Source organism: Cupressus sempervirens, chromosome 7 (genome assembly GCF_028749045.1).
Source record: "Cupressus sempervirens isolate cs-2001-9-10 chromosome 7, ASM2874904v1, whole genome shotgun sequence".
NCBI classification, from domain to species: domain Eukaryota; kingdom Viridiplantae; phylum Streptophyta; class Pinopsida; order Cupressales; family Cupressaceae; genus Cupressus; species Cupressus sempervirens.
In genome coordinates, this window is record NC_143124.1 from 208,361,929 (window position 1) to 208,374,938 (window position 13,010).

Here is a 13,010-nt window from a genome sequence, read left to right on the forward strand (position 1 = left end):
TAATATTGCTACAGTAATTTTTGTGGGTATCATCCCCACCCTAGTTTTACCTTCTTATTCCTAGAGGGTTTCTGGGTTACCAAATTCCAGTGTTATGAGTTGTTGATGCATGTGTTTAGTTTCATGTTTACTTGATGTATTTACATGCATGCAATTTACTTTCAGCTAAAAGTTTTATTGGCTAAAGTGTGATACTTATGATTCACCCCCCTCTCATAAGTACTCTTTCCATATTTGAATATTCCAACAATTGGTATTAGAGCATCCAGATTCTCACAAGGAAAATCCTAACAACTTGGAGGAAAAGATCTAAAGATGGAAGCTTTCAAACTTGGAAAGATCATTGAAAATCAGGTGATAGATGTGCAACTTGCTCTGCATAGCTTGGAGGAATTTAGAAACAAGTTGAGAAACTCATTAAAAAAAAGGAAGGATCTAGTCATAGCTAAAAATGATATACACTACAAGGAGATTGATACCACCAACATATTTTTCAATGGAGATACTAAAGAGTTTGATGCAACAATAGAAGAATTGATGGAGAAAAATAAAGTTCAAGTAGATGAGATAAGATCTCTCAAGATGGAACATGAGTCACATGCCATAATGATATGTGAAATTACTGAACACAAGAAAAGAGCAGTTGAAGATAAAGTGATGATGGAAAATGACAAAAGAAATCTTGCAAACAGATTTGAAGAAAAATGTACTAAATTGATAAGGATCTCAAACATGCAGATGAATACACTTGCCCAAATGATGAACCTTCATCATGAACTCAATGTAAAAGATAGTGAGATCTCTACTTTGAAGATGCAAAATGAACAAATACAGAATGAATTGAATAGAGAAAAAGAGGTAGTAGAGAATCTCAACAAATCAAGTGAAGCCATCAAGTATTTTGAACAGTTGCTGAAATCCCCAAAATCTACCCATGATACATCAGGACTAGGATACAATAGCATTGAATTTGGAGAATCATCAAAGTGTGTTGGACAAAGAAGTGACAAAGGTAAGAATTTAAAACCCACTTGGCATTACTGTAATAAGAAGGGGCATACAACAAATGTGTGCAGGAGTAGAAGATTCAATCAATCAAACACACTCAAAAATAAAAGTTTCTGTCACAAGTGCAACATGTAAGGACATATGACACAAAATTGTAGATCCAATGTCACAAGGACTCAGAGATTTGATGGAAATTGTTATAATTGCAAAAATTATGGACATAGGGCATTTGAATGTAGATCAAAACCTATGTGGACACCAAATCAACTAGCAAAAATAGAAGGGAATGAAAGTCATTATCATTGGGATTACAACACCAGGTATAGTTGTCATTATTGCCAAGAATATGGACATATACCACAGAACTGCATAAGAACACATTTCAAAGGGAACTAAAAAAGATGGTTGAATCAAACTACATGTTTCAATTGTTTGAAAATTGGTCATATCAGTAGAAACTGTCCTACAAGATCAAAGGCACCAAGACTAAAGAAAAAAAGGGAAAAAGAAAAATTGATGTCGAAAAGATAAGAAGGCAAATGAATAAGACTTGGAAAAAGAAAGATTAGTGCAACACATCAAGTGGAGGGATCACTTCACCCAATGGGTCAAGTGATCACACTTCATCAAACTAAGCATAAGAAGTACACAGGACTGATATACAAAGCTATATTGCACATCAGTCCCAAGAAAAAGACGGTCAACAAAGTATAAACCTAAATGAAACAAGATGTCAAGAAAAAAAATGTTTTTGTCGAGCTATCTTTGGATACCGAGTTAAACTCCAATAGATGCCGAGCTCCCAATAGTGACCGAGCTGATAACTGATGCTGAGTTGGATAACTCTAATGGAAGCTGAGTAAAGTGGAAATGTAGTGCAAGCCGAGTTAGGTTAAAATTTCTTTAGAAGCCGAGTTGGTAGTTGAGCATTTAATGCAATGGAAATAGGGTATATTATCGTGATTTCAATCAATTTTACTCATCATGATCAAGAAGCAAAGAAGAAGAAAGAGAGCTGAGCGACTTCATAGCAAGAATCTAGCATATCAAGCAGATTGCAACCGCATTCAACACATTTTCATTGATCTTGAGGTATTTTCATTTTTGTCGAGCTACGTAGTTTCGTATCCTTTTGTTGTGAAAACCCTAGTTTGCATAAATGGCGTCAAGTTCAAAGAAAATCGAGGAAAAAGAGTCTTTTGAAGTTCAGTTAGTTTCAAAGGAGGTCAAGCAACCTGATTTCCATCCTATTCTCGAAGTTGCCTACAAAAATGACCCAGCCAGAGCTCTCTCCCAAATCCCCCCAAAAGTTGTAATGGTTCAAGACATGAGAAAATGTTACAACTGTAAGATAGGTGCTCTAGGAGACATGGAAATAAGACAAGCCTATGAGAAATTGTGTGTAGATGGAGTCTTGAAAGAAGAGTTTGACCCGAGTTTTAAGCTTTCCCACCGTATTCAAAACATAATGGATTAGACTTGTACTAAGCATAATTCATGGTGGAAATTTGTGGTTAGAAGATATTCGCATCAATTTGACCAAAGAAATCATACATAGAGTAACAAGGTACCCAACCCTAGATCGGTACAAAACCCTGAGAATTGAATCATAGGAGGTTATTGAAAAGAATACTGGTGCCCAGTGGAACAAAAGAGGAATGACAATTCACACCATACAAGATCCTCTAGTTGAGTTTGCTGTTAGAGTCATTGCCCATAAATTCTACCAATCCAGTAGACTCAACAGTGTACCACGTATTGCAGTAGATGTAGGCTACAAATTGGTGAAAAATTTAAGTTAGGAAAATTAGTTCAAATAAACATGATATCTAATAAATAATTCCAATTTTGGTATACAAGAGGTACAAAGAAACTTGTCAAATCAAGCCCAATTTCTAATTTTTTAAACTAGTAAGAGAACACTGATTCCCACCTTTATAGTGTGATCTAGTGAGGCACTTGAAAATGTATTTGTGTCCTTTAGATTAAAGGCAACTTGCATCACATAATGTGAATGACCTTCAAATATTTGTATGCATTGCCAACCTTTATCCTAGTCCCAAGCTTGATTAGCATGCCATCTCATGATGACAAAACATAGGGTAGGGTTGGATGAACTGTCACACACCTAATATAATCAGTGTGTGCTTCAAATACTTTTACCTTGTCCATGGTGTTATAATTGTAGAGACAAATCATCATGTCATCTAAACCAACCACAACCAACTACTTCTGGGCTATAAACTTGGTAGAGCGCATTCGTATAATTAATTATTGTTCATTAATAGATTTTTTGTGGAAGAAGATTGTGGAAAATTTTACATTAAACTAAGAATGAAAGCCAACTCTTACTTGAAATCTATAGTCTTGAAAGATTTGTATCATAATTTGATGATATGTTTTTGATCCATGGAAAACAACTTTTAAGTTAAAATAAAATATGTTTCACAAGCCAATAATAGGTTGGTACAAGGAAATGTGGGAATTTGTACATTGAATTGACACTAATTTATTTTCATGATTGCAATCTATAGCCAAATAAATACAAATGCATTTCATCCCAAAAGAATTATAGCAAGGCTTAAGAAATACTTTAGAAGTGCCTGGCACCATTTTGGCTCAAGCTGAAACACAAATTCCAGATCTAGATCCTTGACAGTTGTAGTCTCATCAATTTTAATTTTTTCTATTGATCAACCTTGAGATGAGCCTTTTAGATCAAACCACCTATGTATGTGAAGCTCTGAATAGAACATATTTCCCATAACTATAAGTTTAACCTGTTATAAATTTCCAAATCCAATTTTTAAGAATTTGCGATAAGTTTTTCTTCACAATCACTTTGGATTCATATTGGAAAAGGAGTCCACGACTCGACAGGCTGGCAACTAGCTCCAATTCCACTATAATATCCTACAGTGAGTAGTGTTGGAACAATGTTTTTCATTAAATGTATAGCAAGGGATAAACAAAAATATTTGAAGATCTAGAAATCAAACTTACCATGGTCCAGAGCCCTATAGTTTTAAGAAAGAATGTTCAAATCTCAAGATCCAAACTCCAAGCTCATGACAATTTTGCCTAGCAAAAACTTCCTTAAGGCTCTTTAATGGTTATGTTGTGCATGCTCAGTAAAATACTTTGGTTATTGTAAAATAAGTTTGATCAGCCAAAAAATGAACATGTGTAAATTAATCAAACAAAATGTTGCATCTAAATTAAACACAAACCTAGGCTACAATTTTCCTACCCTTAATGAGTTTGTAAAATTGCATAAAAACTCTTTTGGATCTTGATTCTTCATTGGTCTTCACATCCAATTGGACAACACATCAAAATCAACCATAATCCCTACAATGATTTGCTTTCTCAAATCTTGAAGCTCAACTTAAGCTTCGATACCAGATTAAGAAAACAAGAAACAAAAAAATTATCAAGATATGCAATTGATAAACTAAGAAACAAAAACTTTCTTATATAGACTTACATAGAGTTAAAAAGTAAATAGAAGATAAAGACTTATTTTAGACTAATATAAACTCCAAAAGACTTTATTAAACTCTAAGTTGCACATTAATTGATAATTAAAGAATATAATTATATTATAATAGTGCTAAGCTGAGAACTCTAAGTTTGCACATTAATTGATCATTATACAATATGGTTATAATTTAACAGAGGTAAGCTGACAAAAGAGAACACTAAAGATAAATTAGCTAAGAAACACAGCCTTCCCTATTATGAAATATACCATCAACAAGAAGTGAATGTGACACTTGAAAATTAGAGTGCTGGCTAGTTCCAACCAAACACCACAATATATCATTCAAAGTCAATATTAGAGAAGAATTGAAGTTTAAACTAGGAATCCTAAGATAGAAGAAGCGACTTTGCATGAAAATATAAGTTCAATAAGGAAAACCATCTATGGGAGCGATGCCATTTTGGAAGTATAATTGTCACTATATCTGTAATAGGAGTGCAACTTCCCTAGTTGTATGATGTACATTTTGCAAAGCTCCCTAGAAAATGCTATGATATCTAACAACAATATGCGAAGGCATTGAAATAGGTAGCTTCTACTCAAAATTATTGGCTTCCATAAACATTAAATATTTATGAGCTGGAGTATATCATAAAAGTACAAGAAGACAACTTCATTTTAGAAAAAAACCCTAAAGAAAAGGGGCAATAAGATGAGCATTTCCAACTTCATTAATTTTTTTAAAAGTCTATGTGCTAAACTTGTAAACTCTAGTTCTCAAAACTATACTTAAGGTTTTTTTCTCCAAAAGACTTAAACATGCAACTTTTATATAGTTGATGCACATGTGAAGTATTACACATGCACATAATCAAGAAAATAGGCCAAAGGAAAAAAAATCACTTTCAAAATATCAGATCTAGGAATGCATCATCTCTTTGCTTCTCAATCAAGAAAATGTAACAAACCTTTCCAACTAGATTATGATATGTTTCAGCAAAATCATTTGTCGGGCATATTATTCTTGACTTGTAACTAGAATTTTATTCCAACTCAAAAATAGAAAATCACAAAATAGATATAAACCAAGAACATCAACTTTTGTCAAGATTAATTTTTTCCATATGCAATTCACTCTCCATTAAGAGGCAATCCTTACTTAGGACCATTGCTGAAGTGGACCAATTAAGAATGGCTCATGTAGCGGCCTACTCATTTCTCCTAAACATATTGTAATTAGTTGATCAATTAAGAATGACCCCTATAGGAGTCTACTCATTTTTCCTAAAGATACTATAATCAGTTGACCAATCAAGAATGACCAAGTAGTGGCCTATTCATTTTTCTAAAGATACTAGGAGTATTGCAAAATCTTGAGAACCTAGACTTCAAAAAATTGAAGCTTTTGTGGTGGTTCCATGCTATGTAAGAGTGTTGCATGGGGAACCAAAACATTTGGTGATTACAAATAATCTAAGCATGACAAAATTTTCCTACTCATTTCACACATTTTTTTAAGACTCTACCATACAAGATAGAGTGACAAATTCAACTGAAGCAGAAACTGTACTATAAATATTTTGTAAGCAATATATATTGAAAGGACATTGCTAGCGTAAATTGCAACTTGCATCCATAAATATTCAAATTTAGCTTTTGTATTTTCCTTGGAAAAAAATAGATTTTCAACCTTATGAGTTACAAATGTTTGAATACATACTATACAATACAGAGTGATAAATTCAAATGAGAACAACAAGTGTGTTGTACACTATTTGTAAGGAATATTTATTGTGAGGACATTACATGTAAATTTATAGGTGTAAATTACAACTTGTACCCATACATGTTTAATTTACTTTTGTATCATCTATAATTAAAATAATTGAATGAAACAAAAGCAACAACCAAAACTCCAAACTTCACTCCATTGTTGAAGGATACATAGCACACAACATATCTAACTTGAGCAATATATATACCACACAACATATCTAACTATCAATGTCATCGTTGCACCTTATAGGTGCATGTGCTGGTCATTAAAAAATACCAATATTAAATATTTATTAAATTGAATCAGTAAATAATAGATAAGAAAGGCTCAACTTCCTTATCCCTTCACACACATATATAGAAGAAGTCATCAAATAAGAGGGGGAAAAGATGGGAAGGTATCCACAAATCAAAGAAATATCAAAGTTTAGCTAGATGGTTTAACTCAATATTGTCAAAGTATCAAGTACTTGGTCAAGTAGCTGATAAATATGTTGGTAGAAGAGGAATTAGTAAGACAAAGCCAGTAAGTCTGAAAGAAAGTGAGCCCAATGGTATCAAAAGTGAAAGAAATGAGAAAGCAAAGGAGGAAGGTTCTTTTGACATTGATCTACTGGATGTAGAAATTGGGAAAGTTTGTACTCAGTTTCCTCCTGAGTTGAGTGGATATCTTCATATTGGACATGCAAAAGCTAGTTTTTTAAACCAATACTTTGCTCAAAAGTATAAAGGGTGCTTGATTATATGCTTTGATGACAAAAACCTTGCTAAAGAAAGCAACGAGTTTGTAGAGAACATATTGAATGACCTTGATATGCTAGGCATTAAAGAAGAAGGACCTACATAAAATTTAGATTATTTTCTGTAGTTAGTAGAAATGGCTAAGAAATTGATATCTAAGGGGAAGACATATGTGGATGACACACTTCAAGAGTAGATGTAGAAAGAGAAAATGGATGGAATTGAGTCCATCAATAGTAATAACTTTGTGGAGCAAAATATGTGTTTGTGGAAAGAAATGATTGCTGCTACTGAGAGGGGGATGCAATGTTGTCTAAGAGGTAAGCTAGATATGCAAATGTTAACAAAACATTGCGAGATCCTATTTATTATAGATGCAATCTTGTCCCCTATCACCATGTTAGATCTAAATACAAGATATATCCAACATATGATTTTTCATGCCCATATGTGGATAGCTTTGAAGGTGTGACACATGCTCTCTAGTCAAGTGAGTACCATGATCGTAATGAACAATATTATAGGGTCTTAGAAGACATGGGTTTGCGGAAAGTACATGTGTGGGATTTTAGCCATTTGAATTCTATTTATACTCTCATGAGCAAGAAAAAACTATAGTGGTTTGTAGATAATGAAAAAGTGGAGGGTTGGGATGATCCTCACTTCCCAACAGTGCAAGGAACATTGTAAAGGGAATTGATAGTAGAGGCCTTAAAGCAATTTATTCTGTCACAAGTTTAAATGTTGGACTTTTTCTTTGGAACACCCTTTTTTTCACTTAATTTTCTATAGTTTCCATACAGATTCTTATAACCTATACCAATTAAAATTATAAATCTAAGTTTTCTTTGGCATTTTTGTTTCAAGGAGCATCAAAAAATCTAAATCTAATGGAGTGAGATAGACTTTGGACAATGAATAAAAAAATCATTGACCTTATCTGTCCTAGAGACACTACTTTTTTTGAAAATTGTGTTCCTCTATAATTAACAAATGGGCCCGAAGAACCTTTTTTTAGAATTCTGGCTAGGTATAAAAAGTATGAAGGTGCTGGCAAGAAAGAAAATACTTACACAAAACACGTTTGGTTGGAGAGTGCTGATGCTGCTCTTGTCTTAGAAGGTGAAGAGGTAACACTGATGGATTCGGGCAATGCATGGATTCGGGTAATATTGAGAAGGACTTAAAGGGTGTTATTGTATGGATTCATGGCATGATCCATCTTGAAGGATTAGTCAAAACAACAAAGCTAAAGCTAACTTGGCTACCAGAGATTTTAGAGTTTTTCAATTTATCACTTGTTAAAGTTGACCATTTGATTACTAAAAAGAAGGTATATTTTTCACTGACTCAAAACCTTTATGGTCAATAATGGATGAATTTACGTATGTTTATATACACTGTGTTGGTATTTTACATTGATGTCCAAATATGACTCTCATTGCAAGCTCTTGATATAGCTTTCAGAAGTCTATTCGAACAAAGATGTCCAATTTGGCTCTGTGTCACATACACACTAGTAGGGGAGCTCTCATAACTATCAATTTTCTAAATTATTTTGTATGGGAAGGTATCCGCAGAACATATATTGGTGAACATTTGAGAATTTATAATTCAAGAAATTGTACAAGAGTGTATTCTAATAATATATGAAAGTCCTAAAATTCAAAATTAAAATGCCTGCTTTGTGTGACTTCAGGACATATTCCCACCCTTTCATTCTCTATGAAATAGTCTATAGATTTTTGTTCAATGGAGAATGAAGAAGTAACCTGGTTCAATTTAATAGCATATTTAATGTGGTTAGTTAGAGTAATGTTACCTTGTAAATAGAGCTGAATCCCCTTCTCCAAGCTTGTTATCATCATGAAAATTTCTAGTTGCAGCCTTTATATTTTCCAAGTTGAGCAAAATTCCATGCTCCTTCCCAATAGCAAAGTACACCTCTGTATCAGGATTCTCTGCTGATTGATGCATGGGAAAAATATTACACATTTTCTATATAGAAGATTTTATTTTACAAGAAAAAATAAATGAATTTTTTTCCCCCTTATTTCCTTTCTGAGTGAGTAGCTCTTATATAATCAACTAGCCATAATTTTTGTTGACATTTGAAAGAACGATTTACCAAAAAAAAATCACCTCAAAAGTACCTTTCCTTAATTCCACAGACTTGAATTTTCTTCTGAATGCAAATAGTCATAGCAATAACATCAACAAGAAGCCCTTGAGAATACCCAAAACTATATCCACTTTGTTTGAAGACTTTCCTGCATAGGAGATCAATTCAAGAGTTCAGTCATAAAAAAAATCCCATAAACAAAATCCTATTCTGGTCAATTAAAAACATCAAGACATAATTAAAACATCGATGGTTGGAATCAATACTTCATGATAAGTTCTCATTCTCTTTAAATATAAAGATGAATAATGAGTATAATTTGAAACTTCTATTGAATCTTAAAATATGATGTGAAACTTCGATGCTAAAAATACACATACAAAATGATTCAAATATATATATATGTTACATTTCATAGATTTTAAGATGGGAAGGTATCTGCAAAACATATTTTTGATCACTATTCTTCCATAGCTCTTTTATTAAGTCACGACCAAACTCTAAAGAATTCTCTCTATTTGAAGTGGCATCTTGTTGTCCAAATGGGTTCTGCTCAGGTTGCCAAAGACATTCAAACATTGTTATGATCAAAGAAAAAATATTAAAAGAAAAGGCCTAGTTAGATACTCAGAGTAGCGTTATCAATATTTTTCAAGTCATTCTTAATTTGTGCGATCAATCCTCTAATCTATGGCGTGCCAAACATTCCAACTATTGCCTTGAGATTAAGAATTCGATAGACTAGATATGAAGCTTGTGTTCGACATAAAAATGCAGAGTGTGCATAAAAATGAAATAGGGCATGACCTTTTACATTTTCAAAACAATATGAAGCTCGTGTTCATTGAAATTTCAACCAACTCTTAGTGTTGGTCAAAATTTTGACCAACACAAGCATGGATTTAAAAAAAAACACATTTTTCCTTGCCTATTCCAACCAATTTGACCCCATTTTAATAGATGGTTGAAAATTTTGGTCTAAAAATGGGGTCAAATGTACTAGTGTCTCATAGGGACTTATAAATTTAAAACAAATAATTCAAAGGAATACTTAGAATAATTTATAATTTTATATATTTATTATCATACTATTATTGTGTCCAAGGTTATACCTATTAGGATACACATCTATATACGTGCATAATTGGGAGAATATTTTATCCTCATATCCTCTCAATGTATATGCATATGTGTGTGTGTATGCATGTGTACATATGTTAATCAGGATGAGCTTGAATAATTTAATAGAGATGTCTATGATGAGAATACCAACATAAACCATTTAAAGGTACAAATTTTGATTATGTTTAAATTTTAAATGTTTTATTTGTTGTCCAAGTAGCTCACACATGTCCAATGTATGTACCCTATTATGCAGTCACTAGGTCCTTACCAAGGTAGTTAGAGGTCGTACTATCAATTGGATAAGTAGATTGAAGTAGTGCCCCATTCCATAAATCTCATTAGTAAATGCTTCCCCCCTTCATTTGCTTCTGCAACAACCTATACAAAATTTTCCACAATAATAACATGTTCTCCATGATAAATCCATACCAAAATATAGCACAAATAGTTGTAAAGAAAATAGTTTACGACCATCATTTAGTAAACAAGCAACTGCTAACTACCATCATCAATAAACAATTATGCATTATAATTGATAACAACCAAATTTATATGAAACAACAATTACATATAACCACCCTTTTCACATGAATAGGGAGAAATAATAATTTTAAACTAATCATCTCAATGAATATAATTAATTTTTAAATAGGTCAAAATTTTGGGATATAACATACCCTTGCCCTTATGCTTTCATCATCCCCGATGAATTCCACAAATAAAACTTAAAAGTAACATCAAACCAAGTTTTTTTGTTTTTTAAACATTGTAGCTATAAAAGAAAATGAAGAAAAAGATTAGGCTCTAGCCCTAGTGAAAAGATGGGGGTATTTTTGTAAAATCTCATTGTAGTCTTCCCAACTAGCAGTATGCTCTACATAATGATCCCACTGAACCTTTCACTAAGTCACATCTCAATTTTGTAAGCATAGCTTATGTACCTTAAGTATTCTAAGTGGTTCCATTTCCACCACCCTTGGTTCTTGTACCTATAATAGGTTCTAATCAATTATATGATCATGATGAGTGATGTATTTCTTCATATATGATAGATGAAAGGCATCATGCATCTTGACAAGAGCTGGAGGTAGTACAATTATTTAGGCTTCCAGGTTCATGATCCTCAAAGGGTTGCACATATCTTGAGCTTAACTTTGGATTCTTACCAAACTTGATGGTACTCTTTTGGAGTTTTACCTTTAGTAGAACCCTTTCACCTCCTAAGAATTCTCTAGGTGTCCTTTTAGTATCTACATAAATTTTCTATCTATTGTTTTCTTCTTTCAATCTTTGATAGATTTGAATTACCTATTCTTCCATCTCCTTGAGCATTTTGGGTTCAATAATAATTTTATCCTCAACACAATTCCATCTTACCAAGGTTCTGCATTTACAACTATATAAGGCCTCAAAGGGGACCATCTTAATGGTGGATCTATAGGAATTATTATAAGAAAATTCTACCAAGGGTAGATACATTTCTCACTACATTGCCAATCCATACAATAAACTCTTAAAAGATCCTCCAAAACCTACTTTACTCTTTCTATATGACCATTAGTCTCATGATGATAAGTTGAGCTAATATTTAACTTAGTTTTTGATAAGATAAACAAGTTTTATAGGGACCCTGAAACCCAAAGTAACTACATAACCATGACTAATAATAAGCAATTAAAGCCCAGCCAAAAAAGATAGGTCACATAGCTGATAATAAGCAAAAAGCTTAGCCAAAAAAAAAGGCCAATGAAAAAGCTAGAAAACCATCTAGTTAGAAAGCCAGGACAAGAAAAATCTTAACAAAAAAAGCTAATAATGATCAATAAAAGATAGAACAAGAAATTACTCTTCTATCTCTGCTTGAGCTCTTGCATAGTCTGAGCAGCTTGAAAGGCTTTATGAGTCTCCTTTTCCATCTATTTATGGGTCTTCTATGCATCTTGATCCATATTGGTGAAATTAATATCAATTACCATATCCTCATCAATTTTGGCTCTTCCCCTATCCTTATCATCATCCACACCTAGTATACCTCTGGCCTTTAACACACTAGTCAAGGACAAAATATTATCATTGATCGAGTTGAGAATAGAAATCACTTGATTTGTTGAGTTATGATTGTAGTTTTCTAGGTTTTGAATTCTCTACTTAGCCAAGTTGAATCTATCTCCTAGTCCTTCTAATTATCCTAACCTAGATCTTTCTTGTTTCTCTCCATATGTCCAATCTTCTCCTTGAACTCTGTGAGCTCATGATAGAGCCACTTGATTGATCTGAAGTTATCAATCATGCTGTTATGAGTATTATTCAATAAATTCATACTAGTCTCCCTTTCATTATCAGTGATTGCCACAATTTCAAGATCGATAAGGTCTTCAAATTGGGGTTGATCCTAATTTTCTACCAGAATATGAGGATTTATAATCTCTCTTACAATACCCATTTTTATAGTTTTGACTTTGAAGTTCTTCCAAGCTTTTCATCTTTCCTTCACTACCGCTTCACCACCCTCACCCCCAATATCCTCCTTATCCTACTCCTAGAGATGAAACTTTGGATGGATAGGGGAAAGTAAAATAGTCATCACATCTGGCCCCTAGCTTAAAGCCCTCTCTTCATCTGTACTAGTTTCCCTCTTCCATTTTTTCCTTGCAAGGTCTTTCAATATCTTAACCTTTTCCTCCTTTCCCTCTTCATCAAAAACCAAGTCCTCCCCTTCCTCATTATAATCCTTATCATCCTGACCTAAATTTT

General features: G+C 33.0%; 1 pseudogene; it reads left to right on the plus strand.

Moving 5' to 3' along the window:
• Positions 1 to 8,381, plus strand: part of LOC149546227 (glutamate--tRNA ligase, cytoplasmic pseudogene) — an 84,929-nt pseudogene extending 76,548 nt beyond the window's left edge.
• The last annotated feature ends 4,629 nt before the right edge of the window (positions 8,382 to 13,010 follow it).